Below are 21,309 nucleotides of genomic sequence, written 5' to 3'. Positions count from 1 at the left end.
AAACTCCACGCTGGCTATGGTCCTTCTAATCTAAAGTTACAGAGAGAGAGGCCACAGACAGAGCGATGGTTGTGTGCACATCCATAGGACTCACGTGGGAATGGGAATTCCACCAGGCAACCGGGATTGTTCTTTTATCATTCAGCAAACCACTGCTGACTGTCCATTCTACGTTCTGAGAGCTGGGCACACAAGATCAAAACATACGGCCCCTGCCAACAGAGAGGCCTCCCTGTGAATAAACAATTCCAGTCGACCCAGTAATTGCCATCACCCACGTGTGGACCGTTTTCAGTGGCAGCCCTGGAAAAGGCGTCCTGCTTGATGCTGCCTCTGGGTGTAAGTTGAAAAACTCATGGTTCCTTTATCCCAAGAGTTGAGAATTTAGAACAGAAAGAGATTCATGGATAAAAATATCAATATAGCCAGATGATGGCATTCACAGATTCATGGGCCATTTTCAGCAGGAGCACTGGAGAAGGAGCAGCTAATTCTGCCCAGAGGAGGTAAGCCAGGCTCCCCAGAACATACAGGAACTGAAATTTGGGAGACTTTCGAACATCCACAGCCTCCCTCCTCCCCTCCCGGGGCGTCCTGCCACAGGGAACTCCTGGGGTCAGCTCCTGCCTCGCTCAGCAAGGCAGCTATGCCCACACTCGGCACCTTCCCCACTTCTGCTGCGGGGGAACCTCCAGGGCTGGGCTCTCCCACTGTTACCCAAGGTGCCCAGTGGCATGACGCTGGCCTCAGGCTTCCAGGAAGGTGTGGCTGAGTCAGCTTCTGTGCCCATGGAGGCTTTTTCTAAAAAATGTACTTTTTTGGGTTTCTCTCAGTCTGCTTCAGGAAGCTGGTAACTCATATTCTCCACCCCCTCCAGAGTTCACAAACATACCAAAAATTGACTTACCCTCCCCCTAAGAGCAAGTTCACAGCCTATGTGGTTAACTCATTGTACACCTTTTAGAGAGGAGAAAACAGAGCCTCAAAGCATTAAAAAAAAAAAAATGGCAGCGGTGGAGTGACCTCCAAGTCCAAAGCTTTGTCCAGCACCGCCCAGCCGCCATGCTTCCCACTAGAGATCAGTCTGGCACAGGTGGCCGTGAACTGGCCCGCAGTGAAAAGGATGGAAGGGTCACCATTTACTCAACAAATAGCTGTGAAGCTCCTACTATGTGCTGGGCACGATCCTACACACTGGCAATTTGTCGATGATCAAGACAGACAAACATGAATTTCAGTGAAAAAGGATAAGTAATAATTGACCATAAAAAGAGTAAATGGAACCATTTCAGAGCGTAACATATGCTATGAAGAAAAACAAAACAGTAATAGGATAGAGGGTGATGGGAGGTGGGAGGGGAGACTTATTTAGACAGAGTGGGCAGAGAAGTCCCAACTGATGGCAAGTGTCCGGTCCTATGAAGAGCTCAGGCCAGGAAAGCAGCAGGTCCAAAGGCCCTGAGGTAGAATGTGCCTAGCGCGTTCATGAAACAGCCAGTGTGGCTGGAGCAGAGTGAGGAAGAGACCGAGTGCTGAGATGAAGTCAGAGAGGGAGATGGGACCCAGTCGTATGGAGCCTTCTCACTCGGGCAAGAAGCCGGGACTGACCCCACAGAGAAAAGTCAGCTGAGCACTTGTCACAGAACTTAGGTGGACTGCCCACTTGCTGAGATACGAGAGCAGGTTGCCAAGCCTGAGGCCCCAGTCATCCCCTCAGTGGCCTAGAGTCTGCTTACCGGAGGCTGCCTGGCCTTCCGATGCATCCTTTTCTACGATCGTGCCTGGTACCTAGGGCTTCCCTGGTGGCTCAGACGGTTAAGAATCTGCCTACACGGCAGGAGATCCAGGCTCAGTCCCTGGGCTAGGGAGCTCTCCTGGAGAAGGGACTGGCTACCCACTCTGGTATTCTTGTCTGGAGAATTCCACGGACGGAGGAGCCTGGCGGGCCACCATCCACGGGGTCACAAAGAGTTGGATACAACTGAGGAACTAATGGTTTCCCTTGTGGCTCGTCTGGGGAAGAATCCGCCCGCGGTGCAGGAGACCTGGCGAGGCACTGCTGCTGAACACGGGCCTTGCACGGTCCTGTGGACACTTGTCGGCTGCAGCAGCTCATTCGGCTGCTCTGACCCTGCCTGTTGATGCCACAGATGTGCCCTCTGCTTGACACCAAATTTCAGCTCCCCTGGGGAACATCCTACACTCAGCTCTTCTTTCTAAGCACTATCCCGAGCATGATGGTTGGATCCAGAGGGGCTTTCAGCCCTGTGAACTCAGCTCTTCCCATAAACCCCGATCTCTTTTTCTTTACTGATTCTTTACTGAATTCTCTATGGGGATGACTAGCAGATTCAGGAGCAACCCAATGAACTTCCCTAATTTTAAAAATCAGAGAGCAGGGCGGGGCTTGAGGGTTTCAGTACCTTCTTTTTCCAAAAGATCCTGGTATAATTTGTTTCAGAAAAGAAATTCATGTGAGCTTATTGTTGCCAAATCTTCCCCTTTTTACTCAGCAGAAGCCAGAATTTATTTTATGTGAAACTTTCAGACCTTAAAAATACCACAAAGGCCTGTCAACTACTAAAAAAAAGGCACTGTTAATAAATCATGTATTTCATTTCTGTCATACAAACACATCATACATACATGTATATACATACATGTGTGTTATGTAACACACACACACACACACACACACACACACACATATATATATACGTGTGTATTTTTCCAAATTTAGAAATCAGATTTTTTTTCTTCTATCAATGACGAAGTGAAAAATGGCTCTGCTGTCAGCCAGACCCTGATGTTCCCATCTGAATATAAACAATACTCAGTGCTCACAGAATACAGAGTCCCAGTGATGCCAGGCTCAGCCAGGGTCACGCTGCATCTGTGTTTTGAACATGGCAGAGAAAAAGCCATTCAGAGCCACAAAAATAACTGAACACCCCCTCCTTTTATTAATGTGAATGATTCCTGCTTTTTTACTGTCTCCTAGGTAAAGCATGTTAAGGCACCCCATGAGTGAACTGCCCTTGCTCCTTGGCAATATCTAATCCAGAACCTGCTTCCTTAATCCCACCGTAGAATCATCCAAGGCCAAAGTCTCTAAGAAACCTTCTCAACCCCCACGGCCCCCCACCCTGCCTCGTGGTTCCTCTGGGCGATTCTCCCTTACCGCCGCAAGACAAACAGACCTAGCTTTTGACGGCCTTTGACAACCTACCTTTTGCCCCTGGTGGTCTTTGGATGAGGCCCTTGATAACAGCTTATCTTCAGCACCTTTCCTTATCCATCACTAGGGCTATCGACCCCTCTTTCATGGCTGCATTGGATGGCAACATATATATTACTTCGAGCTTTTTTTTCTGTTAAATTTTTTTAGCTGCACTGAGTCTTCACTCTGGCACATGGGATTCTCTAGCTGTGGTATTTTCTCTAGTGTTGGCATGCAGGCTTAGTTGCCCTGTGGCATGTGGAATTTTAGTCCCCTTGTTGAGTCACTAAGCTGTGCCTAACTCTTTGCGACCCCATGGACTGCAGCACGCGAGGAGGCTTCCCTGTCCTTCACTATCTCCTAGAGTTTGCTCAAGCTCATGTCCATTGAGTTGGTGATGCCTTCCAACCATCTCATCCTCTGTCACCCCCTTCTCTTCCTGCCCTCAATCTTTCCCAGCATCAGGGTGTTTTTCAACGTATTGGCTCTTTGCATCAGGTAACCGAAGTATCGGAGCTTCAGCATCCGTCCTTCCAATGAGTATTAGTTCCCCTACCAGGGATCAAACCCTTGTCCCCTGCTTTGAAAGGTGGATTCTTAACCACTGGACCACCAGGGAAGTCCCATTTTCATTTTTTAATACTCCCCACCACATATTTCCTGGTCATGGTATATCATCACATACTGTAACTGTTTTGCTTTATTGTATTTATTTGTATCATTTGGCCTTAAGAATCATTACTATGAACAAAGCTAGTGGAGGTGATGGTATTCCAGCTGAGCTATTTCTAATCCTAAAAGACAATGTTGTTAAAGTGCTGCATTCAATATGCCAGCAGATTTGGAAAACTCAGCAGTGGCCAAAGGACTGGAAAAGGTCAGTGTTCATTCCAATCCAAAAGGAAAGCAATGCCAAAAAATGTTCAAACTACTGCACAATTGTACTCATCTCACATGCTAGCAAGATTATGCACAAAATACTTCAAGCTAGGCTTCAGCAGTACATGAACCAAGAAATCTCAGATGTACAAACTATATTTAGAAAAGGCAGAAGAACCAGAGATCAACTTGCCAACATCTGCTGGATTGTGAAGAAGACAATGGAATTGCAAAAAAAAAAAAAAAAAATCTACTTCTGACAATGGAAAATTCTTAGAGAGATGGGAATACCAGACCACCTTACCTGTCTCCTGAGAAGCTTGTATGCAGGACAAGAAGCAATAGTTAGAATCGAACTGGAACAAAGGACTGTTTGAAAATTGGGAAAGGAACACATCAAGGCTGTATATTGTCACCCTGCTTATTTAACTTACATGCAGAGTACATCATGAAAAATGCTGGGCTGGATGAATCACAAGCTGGAATCAAGACTGCCAGGAGAAATATCAACAACCTCAGATATGCAGATGACACCACCCATATGGCAGAAAGTGAAGAGGAACTAAAGAACCTCTTGATGAAAGTGAAAAATGAGAGTGAAAAAGCTGGCTTAAAACTCAACATTCAAAAAACAAAGATCATGGCACCCAGTCCCATCACTTCATGGAAAATAGATGGGGGAAAAGTGGAAACAGTGACAGATTTCATTTTCTTGGACTCCAAAATCACTGTGGCTCCTTGGAAGGAAAGCTATGACCAAACTAGATATCGTATTAAAAAGCAGAGACATCACTTTGCTGACAAAGGTCCATCTAGTCGAAGTTATGGTTTTTCCAGTAGTCATGTATGGATGTGAGTTGGACCATAAAGAAGGCTGAGTGCTGAAGAATTGATGCTTTCAAACTGTGGTGCTGGAGAAGACTCCTGAGAGTCCCTTAGACAGCAAGGAGATCAAACCAGTCAATCCTAAAGGAAATCAACCCTGAATATTAATTGGAAGGACTGATACTGAAGCTGAAGCTTCAGTACTTTTGCCAGTTGATGCAAAGAGTTGACTCATTGGAAAATACCCTGGTGCTGGGAAAGATTGACTGCAGGAGGAGAAGATGGAGACAGAGGATGAGATGGTTGGAAGGCATCATTGACTCAATGAACACAACTTTGTGCAAACTCTGGGAGATATTGAAGGACAGAGAAGCCTGGCGTGCTTCAATCCATGGGGTCGCAAAGTCAGACGTGATTTAGTGACTGAGCAACAATTTGCTTTATGATAACTCCTCATTTTCTGTCCTTCCCACAGGACCATAAGCTCTGTGAGGGCAGAGACCCCCAACCAGCCCCCAACTAAAAGTCTGAGAAGAGCTTAGTGAAAGGCGAATAGAATCAGATGGGGCCTAGAAGAGTGTTCATCAGCAAAGGAAAGAGAGCTAGAGAAATAGTACCAGTTGCAATCTGGACCGCTGGCCTCAACAGGCAGATGCAGCCTCTGCAGGAGGGGAATTGAGCCTGGCAGGCTTTGGCTGGCTGCCTGCAAGCTGAGACCTCTCAGAGTCTATGAATAGCCATCTCACAGGGGAACTCAGCAGAGTTGGAGGTCCTGGGACTAGAATCAGTGTTCTATTAATAAGGACAGCAGTGTGGTTGGGTCGGGAATGACCTCCAGCCCTGACGCTGAGCTTTTCCTCTGTGTTGTTGTCAGCAACTCTGAGATAGATTAAGTCAGATGGCCTTCTTTTAGCTCATAGAACTGCAAAATGCCAAGTGTCCCCATCATCCTTGCTTGCCCAGCTATGTTATTAAATGTTCTAGAAATCCAGAGAGACTCCCTGAGTCTGCTACAATAGAGAACTCAAGAGGAATGTCACTAGCAGCTCTGCAGGCACTAACTCCACGTCAAGTGGAATCTGAGGGCCTCCTGAGGGAGTAGTGTCCTCTGTGCTGAGCCCGGAAGGAAAGACTCCACTCTTTGGAGCCGAGATGGGTGCAGAGTCAGACAGGGGAGCTCACACTTCTGCTGTGGGCAAGACATGAGCCAGAATTTGTTTGTAGAAAAAGAGATTGTGAGCCCTAAACTAGACCTTAGAAGACCAACTGTTGTCCTCGAGCCAGCTCCTGCTCTCCAAACACACCATTTTAGAAAACAGGAAAGTGGGAATTCGTGGTCACCAAAGAACAGGTTCTTTCTGTTCTCTTTCTGGTCTGTGTTAAGTGCTCTGGGACAAGTCACATGTCCTTTCTGATCCTCAGTTTTCCTGCCTGTAGGGAGAAAGAGAGAAAGGGAAACAGAAGGGAATAAATGCTGATTAGAGTCACGTAGACTCTGGGCCAGACATCACGCTGGGCACTGGGGAGGTGGAGATCAAAGACACTCTCTGCATGCTCGGGAAGCCCATTATCTGGAGAGGGGACAAGTAAACAGCTGATCGCAATGCTTGAGGGGCAATCAGAGGTGGGATGGAAGGAGGCTTCAGCAAGGTGTGACAGCCGAACCTCAAAGAATGAGTAGGAGTATCTCTGGGGAGAGGAGCAGGACATGTGGGGGAGGAAGTGACGGCTGGGAGGTGTCTTTTGTTTGGTGAGTACCTACAGGCAAGGACTTGTGTATGCATGCTGGGTGTTTGCAGCAAAAGTCACAGAGTCCGGGGCCTGCGGGGGCTGGGGAGATGATATACGAGTGAGGCAGGCAGATGTCTGAGACCACAGGATGTGTGGGAGCTTCTGTGGAGTAGAGAATTCATGCCCCGTGGAAAGAGGGACATTACTCAGTTCCCATCAAATGCCCCCTTGTAAGAATGAGCCTAGTTTCTTCTGAGAAGACAAAAAATCTGGATTTTTATGTGAAGTAATAATTTGTAAATATTTTCTAATTTGTAAATAGCACCTCCAATGTGCCAGACAGATGAAGCAGGTTGGACATGACTTCTTGGTTCCCCAGTTTGCAGCCTCTGGGCAAGATAGTCCCTGAAGTCCCTCCCAGCATTTCTTTTTGAAAAAAGGTCATGTAGCATAGTGATTAACAGCGTGGGCTGGGGAGCCAGTAGAGATCTCAGTTCAAATTTTGGCACTGGATCTTACCAGCTAATTCACAGAGTCCATGAATGTCACCACCTGGGGCTGTGCAGTGCACAGCGTGAGCAGCTGATAGGTTGCCTCATCTGTAACTGTAAGCAAGGGCTTCTCCTCTCCAAGTCCCATCACTTGCAAATCAGGGATGAATACGTATGAGGGTAAAATGAACTTATATGGGTATATGTGCTTAGCTCAATGTTGGGCAGACAGTAAATACTCAAAACAGGACATTTTTTTTTTTTTTTTAACCCGAGTGTCATTCTTAAGACTCCAGCTGAAAGTACGGCTCCCGGGGAAACACACTTTGTGCTGGAGAACTCTGGCTGACGGTTGGAAGGGAAGACACCTCTGGAGCTGGGCTGGAGTAGAATCAGAGAAGCTCATGCTTTTCTCAGGAAGACATGAGCCTGGATTAGAAAGTGGGGAAACAGACTGTAAAAAATCCAGGCACTAGATTCAGATTTTGAGAGAATGTTTTTCAAGAATTTATTGAGAGAATCAGTTTGGAATATGTTTGGAAGACTTACTTTTTTTTTTAAATTTCTTGTTCAATAAGGAAAAAGGAAGCCCTCCTCTGCACCCCACTCCACCCCCTCATCTCCCCCCACCCCATCAAATGCATGGCAAACGTGAAACCAGTGACTTGGACAAAAAATGCAAGTGGATTCATGGAAGGTTGGTTTACACAGGACTTAGAACAGAGCCCTGAGAACAACTAGAACGATTCTCGGCATCCCCCCACCCTGTAACTCTCTCCCTGACCACTTAGCCCTTCTATCTCTTCCCTCTTGTTAGCTGTTTATGGGTTTGCCTCCCTGGGCTATGAGCATCTTGACCTCAGGGAACCAGTCCTCGATGTCTTTGCATCTCAAAACATCCAGGGCATAGTACACATTACAGGCATGAAGGGAGCAAATGAAGGACTGAATAAATGTCTCAGCTCTTAAGATGGCTGGAGTGACAATGTTATCAGTTGAATTATGTCCCCCCAAAAGATGCTGTTAAGCTGGGAATGGGCACTTATTTGGAAATAGGATCCACACATGGTCTAGGATGACACCTAACCCAGTGTGACTGTTGTCCCTATAAAGGGGGGGAAATTGGGGGAATTCCCTGGTGGTCCAGTGGTCAGGACCTCATACTTCCACTGCAGAAGGAAGTTCAACCCCCGGTTGGGGAACTGGGATCCCACTGGCCAAGTGGTGCAGCCAAAAAAACGCAGTGTGTGGGAGGGTGACGGGGGGCGGGGAATGATATGGACACAGAGAAATCTATACGGAGGGGAGAAGACAAGGGAGAATACCATTTGTAAGCTGAGGAGCAGGACAGTGGCATGAACAGAGTCTCCTTCACAAGGCTCAGGAGGAACCAAGCCCGCTGATACACTGCGATGCCCAACTTCTGATTCCCAAACTGTGCGAAATAAATGTTTGTAATATCAGTCATCCAGTCTTTTTTTTGTTTTGTTATGGCAGCCCAGACCCAGCTAATAAGCAGTGTTGCTGGGACTCACACGGGGCATCTGGTCACCCATCTGGTCCAGAGATATATGGCAAATTCACGGCTGAGGGCTTGGGTCCAGGGTTCTCACTGGGACTGGGGAGCTGAGATGCTGACTTTAACACACACAGGACTGCAGGCCATCAGCTAATGCAGCCAACCTGATTGCTCTTTTCATCTGCTCCAGCTCCATCTCTCACCGTCGGCTCCCCGACTGAAGTTCTTGAGTATGTCTTACCTTGCTAGGGGGCCTGTCTTCCAATTAGGGTCCGGAGCGCATTTCACAGTGCAGAGCCGTGAGAAGGCAGCTCTCCTGGGGACCCTGATGTGGGAGTTGGGAGACAGCACAGAGTTGTGTCCCAGACCTCGGACTCTGGGCTGGGCTGCCTGGATCCGGTTCCAGCTCTGCCTCTTGGTAGCTGGGTGACCCTGGGAAAGGGTCTTACCTCTCTGAGCCTAGTTTCCCTGAGAAATGCTGACAATAATAGCGTCTACCTCAGAGGACCGAGTGGGGATTAAACACGTTATTACAATTGGAGCTCGCAGAGTCGGGCTCGCGGGCTGTACTGTGTGTTTGCCTTACTCGCCTGGGGACCAATGTGTGACTCTTGGCTGCGGAGGCCAATCTCACCCTGGCGATCCACCCCTCTCCAGCCCCAAGACCCACTGTTTCAAAGGGCTCCACTGCCCCCGGCTCCTCACTGTGCCCAGTCAATGGGCAGTGCTGCCAGGAGGGCAGGGAGAGTGCGCTCGGGTCTGGACCCCCTACTTTCCCACTGCAGGGCCCCGAGGGCGTGACTGCTGCCCTCTACTCAAGGCTGCAGCTCCTTCTAGGCGGTTCTCCCCGCTCCCCCCGACCCCTGCTTGTGTCCTGGCGTTGGAACCTGCCAGCTCTCTTGTCCCTTCAGCCCTAGAGAGGAAGGTGCCCAGTTGCAGCCAGTTGAGGGCGCCGCACCATCTTCTGGGGGCTTCCCTGCATCCCGTCTTCTCCTTTGTAAAAACTCCCCTTGCCTCATTCTTCAAACCACCCAATAAGAGTATACCATCTGCTTCCTGCCAGGACACTCCCTACTGCATGCGCCCTGTGGGAGCTCTGTCAGGAAACTCACTTGGGGCCCAGCGATAACAGAACACACTTATTCACACATGGTGTTGGTAAGAAATAAGCTGCGGCATCACAGGGAATTGATGCTGAATTTCAGACTGGGTGGACAGAAGGGTGGGGGCAGGGCTGCAAATTGCTGGGGCGGGGGCGGGGTGAGGGGGTCGGTAGAGTGGGGAGGGGATGATGGTGGTAGTTAAATTCTTCCACTCCTGGTAAACTCGCTGAACTGCGGAAATGGTGCCTAGCTGGCAGGAGCAGCCAGTGGGGAGGGCTCCAGGCAGGGAACCAGCCTCTGGGCTCCGTCCCCACACCCAGGCCAACAGGGCTGCAGGTCTCCCCTCCAACCCCCCCTCCCCACCCCAGGCAGGGACTCTGTGGCCAGGCCGGGCCCAGGACCAGTGAGCCCAGTCCCCACCCCCGCTGCACACAGCACCCCCACCCCCCAGCCCCCCACCCTCCCACCCCCGCCCCAGTGCCACTAGGAGTGGATGGACCTGGATGGCTTCCTGATGGGCTCAGGGCTCTGCAGGGCCACAGGGCCTGGGAGGCCTGCAAGAGACCTGCAGCCTCACGGACCTATTGTAAGCAGATGAAGCTCAGAGGTAGGTCAGTTGCTCTGTCTGGAGACAAAAGGGCCCCATGGAAAGACCCAGACAGATATGTGGGTCGGGGAGGAGGAGGCTCAAAACTTCCTTGCTTTTCCATTATGATTTATAATAAGAAATTTAAGTTTGGTCTTGGTCCGCAGTTTCTGGTACAGAGCCCTAAAATCCTTGGAATTTCCTAGGCATTAAAGGCAACCAAAGTGTCTTGCTCTTCATAACAAGCCTCTTTCAACCACACCTGAACTTATGCTAATGAGGTGACTTATGGAAAGCCCATAAGGATGGGGGCTGGTTGCCAGGGAAACCAACATGATTAAAGGTTGGAATTTCTGGTCCTGCCCACCTCCCGGAAGGGAAGACCGCTGAGAGGTTGAATCAATCGCCAAAGGCCAAGATTTAATCAATCTTGCCTATGCAATGAGGCCTTCATAAAAACCCAAAAGGACTGGATTTGTAGAGCTCCTGGGATGGCACATGCATGGCCATCTGGGGAGTGAGGCACTCCTGAGGGGCACGGAAGCGCCGCACTTTTTCCCAGTACCTTGCCCTATGCGTCGCTTCTATCTGGCTGTTCCTGAGTTACATCCTTTTCTAATTAACTGGGGATCTAGAAAGTAAAAGGTTTCTCTGAGTTCTGTGAGTCACTCTAGGAAATTCACTGAACGTAGGAGGGCGTTATCAGTGCCTCTAATCTCTACCCATTCAGCCAGAAACAGGGATGACAACTTGGACTTGTGATCAGTAGCTGAAATGGGGCAGGGGGACAGTCTCATAGGGTGGGTGTGGGATCTGATGCCACTTCCAGATAGATAGTGTCAGAATTAGTTGAATTGGTTTCAGAGAAACACTTGCTAGTGTTAGAAAAAAAAAAAAAACAACCCACTCATGGTAGCCATGAAAATGAGTAGGAGTGGAGGAGATAAGAAGATAAGAGGAGTGTGGATTTCCCTCCCAAATCCTCTTGATGTTTGATATTTCTGCTCTGCCCTTCTCTCCCTGGTCTCTCTCACTCCCCAGAATCTTTCTCCTAAACCCTCCTCATCCCTCTCAAGATTGCCTGTCCCCCAGCCTAGTCTCCATCTGGTCTCAGGCAAAGTAATTTCACCCTTACAACATCTTCACATCAGCATCATCTTTCAGAATCTGGAAAGTCATTTGACTGACTACTTGACATATGTGCTTAGTGAACTGAAAGATCTCCCAGCAACCACAGAGATGAGGTGGGGAGAGGAATTAGAAATATTTTTTTGTGTATAGTAATAGTAAAACACCCAGCATGATAGTACATTGCTTAGAGTTATAAAATATTTATGTCATTAAATTTACTAAGTAATCATAATAGCAGATATTTATTGCATATTTGCACATTACCTAGCAGCATCCTAAAAGCTTTACCTATAAGATCTTATTTAATCTTCTCATTGAGCCTGTGAAGCAGACTAGGAAACTGAGACTAAGGGTGGGAGGTGATTTCTCAAGGCCACACACTTTTTAAGTGGATTCAGACTCAGATCTCCTGAAGACCAGAGCTAGTACTCTGAACCACTGACGCCAGCAGGAAGAAATCTAACCCAAGATTCTAGGTGTTCAGTCACTATCATAGACGAGATGGCTTCAAAAGAGCAAAACAAATGGCAAAAATACCCAGGAATGAAGTTACAGGCAAGCAGGCAAGGCCAACACAGCTTAACAAAACTCAACAAAGGCAATCTGGGATAAGGGAGCACAGATCATCAAGTTTCCTAGGTTGCAAGATTGATGCTCCTCAAATTACCCCATTCACTTGGAATGCCAATAAAAATCCCATTAGTGCCTAGGAGAAGATCTTTGCAAATTAATTAAAATTAATTTGAAGACAAATATACTCAAGAGGAGCCAAGAAAATGTGCAAGAAATGAAAGGAGGGGAGCTCATACCGCTCATTCCTCTTTCCGTGGGTATCTATTGAGCACCTCTTCTACAGGCCTGAAGATAAAAAGATCATCTTTGTCCTCAAGAAGCTTACAGTCCAGTGGATACCAAAATATGCTATTGAACCAGGGGCATGTAAATGGTGCGACTATGGGGCAGAAGCGGACAGAAGTAGTGAGGGCCCAGACATAGGCTCTTGGATAGCAGGAGGTGGGGACTTGGGGAATAGCGATCCTGAAGGTGTTTATGAAGTGCTCTGAATTTGTGGCATCGCTGCACCCCCAGAAGTCCTGTGACTCAGGAATCCTGATGACCCGCACTTTACGCAGCAGGAAACATAAGCCCAGAGAAATCGACCTGCTCAAAGTCACACAAGCCAGCGAGCAGCGGCGCGGGGCCCAGAACCCACGTCTGTCCAGCTCCAAGGTCCCCGCATGGAGCTCTACAGACAGTAACATGAAGGGCATCAAGACACTGAGTCAGCCTGAAAGTGGCTGAGTCAACTGACTGCTTTGGGATAATTATTTGAGAGATGATTAATTTGATTTTAAAAACAAATTTGACAAGGAAAGACAAGGCAAAAACTATAAAAGCAATAGAGAAAATAAAGGGAAGTGGATCAGATATTTAAACGTAGGACAAAAGCCATGAAAGAAATAGAGAAGATAAAGGTGGGTGCGGCGAGAGGACGGGTTTGTAATTTTGGGTTGACTTTTAAAAGGCATTTCCCAGCACGACATGAGGGTCAGTAATGGTAAGAGAAGAGAATACAAAGGAGAGAAAGGCTGTATCACCTGAGTTGAGAAGGGGGTTTCACAGCATGACATGAAAGTCAGTAACGATAAAAGATCAGTAGGCTTATAATCACACTGTGATTTACAACTCCTTTGCAGTGCAAGGCGTGGAGACAACAACAAAATGAGAAAATATACTCACAGCACATGAGACAGACAACAGAGGCTACTCAAGGAGCTCATGGGAGCCCGAAAGGAAAAGAAAAGCACCTCATAGAAAAATGGGCAAAAGACGCCAACAGGTCACAGTGGAAGGAGAAAGAACCAGAGGGCATCAGGCAGGCTGCTTTCTGTACACACTGCCCATTCTGTACAGTGAGGTAGGATTTGTAGTTAATAAGAATGGGATTCAATCTATACACACACACAAGAAAAAATGCAGGAAATGAACTGTGATATTTTAAACTATATTTTAAAAGTTTTTTTAATTTGTAGTGTGTGTATATGTGTGTGTGTTTCAGATTCAAATTGCCTGGATTGGAATTCTGGCTCTGACATTATTAGCTGTGTGGCTTTGGGCAAATTATTTAACCTCAGTTTCCTCATCTATAAAATTGAGGAATAACTGTATTATCTTCAACTGGTTGTCTTACAAGTATTAAAACATGTGATATCTTAGAACAATGCTGTGTGTGTGAGCTAAGTTGCTCAGTCGTGTCTGACTCTTTGCCTCCCCATGGTCTATAGCCCGCCAGGCTGCTCTATCACTGGAATTTTCCTGGCAAGAAGACTGGGGTGGCTTGCCATTTCCTGCTCCGGGGTTGAGGGGGTATGGTCTTCCCAACCTGGGGATGGAACATGTGTCTCTTTTGTCTCCTACATCGGCAGACAGATTCTTTACCTTTGCGCCACCTGGAAGCCCTAGGGACATACTAAATGCTCAGTTACTGGGAGCTACCATCATCATCATCATCCACAGGACAAAAAAATCCAAAACGCTAAAAGGATACGAAAAGTCAGATTGTGAATGTCCATGCCTGTGAGAGAAGGGCTTGGGATAGTATGACACTATTACATTTAAGTATGTTTTCTTTGAAAATGAAAGCAAAGAGGGCGCTTTCTCCTCTAAGTGGAGGAGCTTCAGTAAAGAAGGAGGAGAAAGTGGAGCCAATGAGTGGAGAGAAGCTGAGACCCCTCCTGGTCCCCAGAGGGTGAGCAGTGAAGGAAGTAGCTGTTGGGAGTAGGGATGGGTGATGTTCAGCTTCCCGTAAGGCAAGACAGTGATTTGTTTATAGAATTGCTCTGTGCTCTTACAAAACAAACAACCTCTTCCTTTTCTTTTTTTCTTTTCATTTTAAACTTAAGCTAGTTCAAATAGCTTTTTGCTCCTGGTAACCAAAAATCTCTGACCAAAACAAGTAGCTGATAACATAAGAAAATACACTCAACCTCACTGAGAAACGAAGAATTGCAAACTAGAACGCTGAGATAGCCATTTCCGCCTATTGCGTCGAGAAACATTTAACAGACTGTTAAAAGCTCAGTGTGGGTGAGGGGGTTGGGAAGAGTCAACACACACTCATGTCGGCTGCTGAAAGTGTACATCTGGTCAAGCTTTGGGAGAGCACTTACACGTCAATCTATTTGCGCTTAGATTTAGAGATTCCACCTGGAAGGATTTCCCAAAGAACATCTTGGACCAGTTAAGGAAGATTCAAGTTCAAAGATGATGACATTGCTTGTATTGGTGAGAAAACTAGAAACAGCCTGGGAGAACTGCTGAGAATTCTCATCAACAGGAGAGTCATTAAACATGTGGGTCAGCATGTCAGACGGCTACAGCGCACCCTGGCTCCTGTGTTTGCACCATTATCGAGTCCCTTCCCCTCGAGTGTGGAAGGACCCCCAACAGAACACCTCAGTGTTGACTGCATGTCCCTCTGTGACGGGTTACACGAGATCCCGACTTCTGTCCTGCTGGCAGGGCCTCTGCCCCTCTGGCTCTGATGAAACGAGTCGCCATGGTGGGGAGGGCCATGTGGCAAGGAGCTGAGGATGGCTCCAGGACAACAGTCACTGAGGAACTCGGGCCGTCGATCCGAAAGGACCCAAAGCCTCTTAACAACTTTGTCAGTAAATTTAAAAACACATCCTTCCCCACTCCAGCCTTCAGAAGAGAACCCAACCCAGCTGACATCTTGGTTACAGTCTAGGAAAAGACTCTGAACAGAGGACTCGGCTAAGTTGCACCTAGACGCCTGACTCACAAAAACAGTGAGATAATAAATATGTGTTGTTTTGAGCCACTAGGTTTGCAGTCATTTTTTTTTTTTTGCATCACTAGATCACAGAAACTATGTCACTTTTCAGAAGAGTTACATTAGATATATTTGCATGAATATGGGGAAATATCCATGCTACTCTTACATTAAAAAAGTAAGTGGCAGAGTAAGATCCCATTTTTACAAATAAATGTCTAAAAACATTTGTATGAATAGATAAAAATCTAGAATGAGACATAGATCAAATTATTCGTAAGCTTATCTCTGGAGGAATAAGATTTCAGGAAACTCATTAAAGCCATATGGTTTGAATTTTTTTTTTTTACAACAAGCTTTATGCTTCCATAATAATGGAAGTATTTCCATTTAGAAGAAACAATAATACTACCTGGCTTAAAACATCAAAGAACTTTAAAAAGTATGCTTTGCTGTGTGTGGCAGATACTGCTTAGTGACCAGCCCAATACTTCCATTCCCAGTCCTCTTCTCCTTTCCCTGCATCCACACAGAGATTAGAAGGGCGACTCTGTCACTTCACAAGTCTCCCTGTAGCTAGCGATGGCCACAACCGGTCTGGGCAAAGGAGCCATACGTAGAAGTCCAAAAAGGGGGGAAATACTGCTGGCTTCCTCCCACTTCCCTTTCTGCCTGCCTCACAAAGCACGGTCTGGTGGAAAGCGGCCCCTGGAGCACCATGTGACATCTACTGTGATACTGCAGGGGCATCAGTCAGATGAAGAAGGCTTCAAGGAAGGGCATGTGATCTACCTGGGAACTTGGAGCTGAACTTTCAGAGAAAGTTAATACCTAAATGTGGCAAGGGAGCAGGTGGAGAGAGAACGGGAGAGTGCCCCAACAGAGAAAGAGTCAGTTGCCATATCCTCAAAGAGCAGCAAATTAAGGATGGGATCATATTTTCTGCACATGTGAATATTTCCTCCTTAAAGCAAGATGTGTTCAGCTATAAATTGTGAAAACCTGAACTCACGTGGTTACGTCATTTGGGTGTTTCATTTCTTCACAAGGGAAAAAGTTGGCAAGTCGGTGTTTCCAAGGTTGGTGCAGGAGCCCTACTGTCTTCGGGTTCTGAGTCCATTTCTTCACTAGTTTTTCCCTCATGGGCACAACATGGATGCCTCAGCTGCAAGATCCGAAGAAGGAAGTGTCAGAACAAGCAGGCCGGGCATCAGGAGAAGGCATGCCTTCTGTCCCTCTCTCCTGTTACAGACGGAAAATTCCCCATCCCTGCCCCAAAGACTAACCCTTTGTCCCATTAGCCAGACTGAGTCACATGATGGTCTCTATCTAAAATGGAGGCTGGCAAAGCAAGTCTCTAACTTTCCAGCCTTGACAGTGGGTAAAGCAAGGACAAAGGGTGGTGGAAATCACTATGGCAAAAAACACCTCTTGCCATTCTGCCCCTGCCTGGACCAGGGACAAGCTCCCCATGATTTCATGAGCTGGGCCCAGGCTCACCTCCGAACTCCATGCCTCCCAACACTCTGATTAATGACGCAGCCAGGCTCCCAGAGGATCAGCCCAGCATGGGTCCTGGACTAGCTTTTTCTTTATTCCAGGAGTCCCCAGTTCTGGGCTGCCTGTGTCCATCTGCTCTAAACATGCTGTCCCACCCTTGCTTTAGGACATGGCTAATAGCTCCTCTTCTGTGCATTAGTCAGGGCTCCCCAAAGAACAGAACCAATAGAATGTGGATAGAGAGAGAAAGAGAATTATTTTAAGGAACTGGCTCATGCCATTAAGGAGGCTGACAAATCCAAAATCCAGAGGGTGGGCTGGCTGGCTAGAGACCCAGGATGAATGCATCATCTACTTTGGATTCCCACGAAACAGTCTATTTTCTACTGGAGTGGGCCGGGAGAGCCAACTAGTTAAGCAGGAGCTTTGGAGGTAGTTACATGAATCCTGCAGCTAGCTGCCAGACCTTGGAGAAAACTCTGACTTTCAGAGCCTCGGTTTCCTCATCTGCAATCTGGTAGAAATAACAGCATTTACCTTACAGGGCTTTAGTAAGAATTATTTGAGTTGATGTGTTATATAAAGAACACAGCATAGATACGGAAGATGTACCTGCTCTGCAAATTGTATTCCTTCCTATCTTGTGAGTGAGAATGGGCACTTAATGCAGTCTTAAAGTCACCAGGGAAAATAGCCAAGTGCAGGCTCCTTGGAGTTGTCCAGTGGGGTGGGAACATGTTGCATCTGTCTGAGGACTCCAGCCCTGAGACCCTTCCAACACCTCTCTCCAGACCCAGAGCACATGATGGCCAGGAAATGCTGCACTTCACACACCCCAATCACAGTCTCAGGCGTCCTACCACAAACCTAGAGCTCAGGATAGAGACAAGAAATGACTGATGACAAAAACCAGTGGGGTTTCCCTGGAATTTTCCGCAGACCACTTTGATAAATGTTATCACTATGCCATTCGTCATCTTAATTGTTGCAATCTTTTTTTTTTCCAATTTTAAGCTGTCAGACTCGTCAGAGATTACTCATCCAAAGAAGGCACTTTTTTTTTTTTCTCTCTATTTTGGTCAAATAGTGGTTTGGGTTTCCTCAGAACAAGAAGGTTCTTCCGGCTTCTTTTGAAAGACAGTTCTTACATGTTCAGAGCCAGGAGGACTTTGAGGCCATCAGATCCTGAAGCCCTGTATCGAGGTGGGGAGCCTATTTGTAATAATGATGACTTCAATGATCAAAGTGCTTAGTTACCAAAGGGCGTCAGATCTTTATTACAGAACTGGAGACTTTCAGAGCTGGAAGGGGTTGCAAATGTCATCTCAATCTGTTGGGTGACCGACCATGAGTTGCCTTACTTTACAATGTGTGAAGGGTATCGGTTGTCTATGAAAATCCTCCAATGATTTCATTTCATTTAGGATGAAATCCCCATGCCTCACTATGACCTTGTACCAATACTGTCTCAAACCATGCCCCCTCTCCCTCCTACATTCAGTCATGATGAACTTTGTGTTCCTTGCTAAGTCCAAGTTTGTGCCTACCTTGCCTTTGCCCCTACTGCTCCTACATGGGACACTGTTGCCCCTTATTTTCCTATTCCTGGCTCAGCTCAAATGTCACATGCTCAGAAAAACTTTCTCAGACTGTCTTCAAGAAAGTGCCTCCCCAGTCATACTCAATTACATTACCCCACTTTGCTTTCTCATAGCAATTCTCTTTAGTTAAAATCATCTGGCTTATTCTTACTCAGTGTCTTTCGACACCTTCTAGCAAGTCAGATCTTTGTCTATCTTGTTCATTACTGTATCCCAGAGTCAACTCAGTGCCAGACATAGTAGGTCCAGTATCATGTGTTGAAAGAATGAATGCATTTAATATTCATTTCTTCCATGTAAGCCTCATCCTTTTGAGGCAGACCTTACTGCCTGTGCTTATTGAATGGTGAGTTGACATTGTTGAAATAAAGACCTCTTACACTGATATTCAAGAAAAGTATAGGTAAACCTTCAGTAAAAGGTCATAAAATTAATGTCTGTCTGTGTTTACTAAATAATGCACTTCAGTTTTGTAAATCATAAAAATTGTAATTCTCAAACCATAATGTCAGAAGAATGAGAATGTTTCTGAATGCTTGTAATCTGTATTTTGATTAAGGATCCTACAGTGGATTTTGAAAGGCTTTATTTAGATTATGTGTGAACTTAATACATGTCAATTAATAAAACAATGGTTTTTAATGTGTATTTTCTTAAAAAAAAAAAAGCTCATTTTCTAAATGGGCTTGTGCCACGCTAAGTCGCTTCAGGCGTGTCCTACTCTGTGCAACCCTATGGACTATGGCCCACCAGGCTCCTCTGTCCATGGGGTTCTCCGGGCAGGAATACTGGAGTGGGTTGCCATGCCCTCCTCCAGGGGATCTTCCCACCCAGGGATTGAACCAGCATCTCTTATGCCTCAGGTGGCAGGTGGGTTCTTTCCCACCAGTGCCAGCTGGGAAGCCCAAATGGGCTTAGAGATGGGAACTGATTCCCATGGCCCCTTATCTAGTAATTCACTGTTTTGTAACAAATCACCCCAGAGCTCACTGACTTGAACCGACAAGAATATACCATTTCTCTCAGTTCAGTGCGTGCCTGGGTGGTTCTGCTGGGCTCGCCTGCGCTTACACATGGGACAGCCGGCTCTCACCGGACCACCGGACCACCATGTGGTCCTTCAGATGTCTCCACAGCCTGGTGGCCTCAGGGATGATCCCAAGAGAGTAAAAGCTGGGGGATCAAGGCCTCTTAAGGCGTAGCCTCAGAAATGACCCGGCATCACTTCTTCTGGGTTCTGCCCATCCAAGCAAGCCATAAGACAGGCCCAGACTAGGGAAGGGACACAGACTCCACTCTCAGTGGGAGGAGCTGCCACACTGCAACGGAGCAGAGGGCCATATGGTGGCCGTCACTGAAAATCTGCCACAGATAGTAAGTGCTGGAACCAGCTCGACTGAACCTCTGACTCAGCAAGGAAAGCCAAGGACCAAGTTGTTGTCTGTGACTCCAAAAATCTAAATGGCCTAAGTCACATTTATCTCTCAATTACATTATGTGCCCACCACGTGGACCTCACTCTGGGACCCAAAGTTAGGGAGCAACCTCCCTCCATGGCATATCTCCTGAACAGTCTCATGACAGACAGAAAAGGGAAACGACAAGGACTCCCTGGGCCCAGAGCCTCTGCACAGAAGTGACACAAATCACATCCACGGTTACGTCAGTGGCCGGTCAGGTCACAGACGGTTCCTCCTCTCCTGGAAGGGACTCCGAATGTGAATGGACAATAATCTCATCCACATGGAGCTCATTTTCCTCTTTGAGTCCTTTAAAAAAAAATATCCTTCAACAGAGCCAAAATCTGTCTCATTTTAATTCTACTGTTGGTCCAAGCGCTGTTGTCTCATCTGCTTCCTCTGCCCACAGAGCCGAGAGACAAAGGTCGTCGGAACCGTCTCTTCTCTGGGAGCCAGCCAGTGTGAAAACCTGCCAAAGCCCCGCCATGGCTCACGGGATCAAGTCTAAGAGCCCACGGGCATCCTCTTAGGCGCCCCCACATTTTGACTCCTGCCGGCCTGCCAGGCTGCCCTCCCTGAAGGCCCCAGGCTGTCTGACGGCTTGTGCCGCTCACCGAGCTATCTCCCCCGCCTCTGTGGCCCTTCCGCTGTTCTCCACCTTGTGAAGTGCTGTTTTCCTTTGAAGATCTGCCTTGAAAACCATGCCTCTCTATAGACAACTTTTGTTTTTCTTTGGCAGGGTCAACCAACTTTTCCTTTTTCTAAACCTCTTCATTATAGCATCTGTTCATTCACTCATTCAACCTACACTTTTAGAGCATTTGTTACTGCTCCAGGCTCTGGGGAAACACAGGGGATTGTACAAACAAGTTTCCAGCTCCTTCACTGGTTACATTCTGGTATGCTAAAGCAGGCAATAAGCACATAAACAAATGAGTAAACAAAGTAATTTTACATAGTGATAAATGTTTTCATTACAATAAGAAAAGGGTGATAGAAAAATCTGGTAGCAAGGAAGTGACTGTTGTAAGTAGGATGATCAGGCTTTGTGGCCTCGCTGACTTTTGGGCAGCTACAAAAAGATGTAGGGGAAGCAGAGAGAACAGCCGGTTCAAATGGTCTGTGGTGTGATCCAGCTGGGCTTGCTGTGGGCACAAGGGGGAAGGCTCTGCGGCTGAGGAACATAGAGAGAGGCAGAGAATGGTGAGACACGAGCTCAGAGAGGTGGGTCATGGCCAGATCATGTGGATGGTGATAAGGAGCCTGGATTCTATTTTAACTACAACACAAAGCCCGGGAAGAGTTTTCATCAGGGAAGTAGAAAGGCATGATCTAATTTATACTTTTTTGAGATAACCTATGTTGCTCTGTGAGGCTTCCCAGGAGGCGCCAGTGGTAAAGAACCTGCCTGCCAGCGCAGGAGCCATAAGAGATCTGGTTCAACCCCTGGGCCAGGAAGATCCCCTG

Source organism: Cervus canadensis, chromosome 6 (assembly GCF_019320065.1).
Source record: "Cervus canadensis isolate Bull #8, Minnesota chromosome 6, ASM1932006v1, whole genome shotgun sequence".
Lineage (NCBI taxonomy): Eukaryota > Metazoa > Chordata > Mammalia > Artiodactyla > Cervidae > Cervus > Cervus canadensis.
This window is presented reverse-complemented; position numbering follows the sequence as displayed.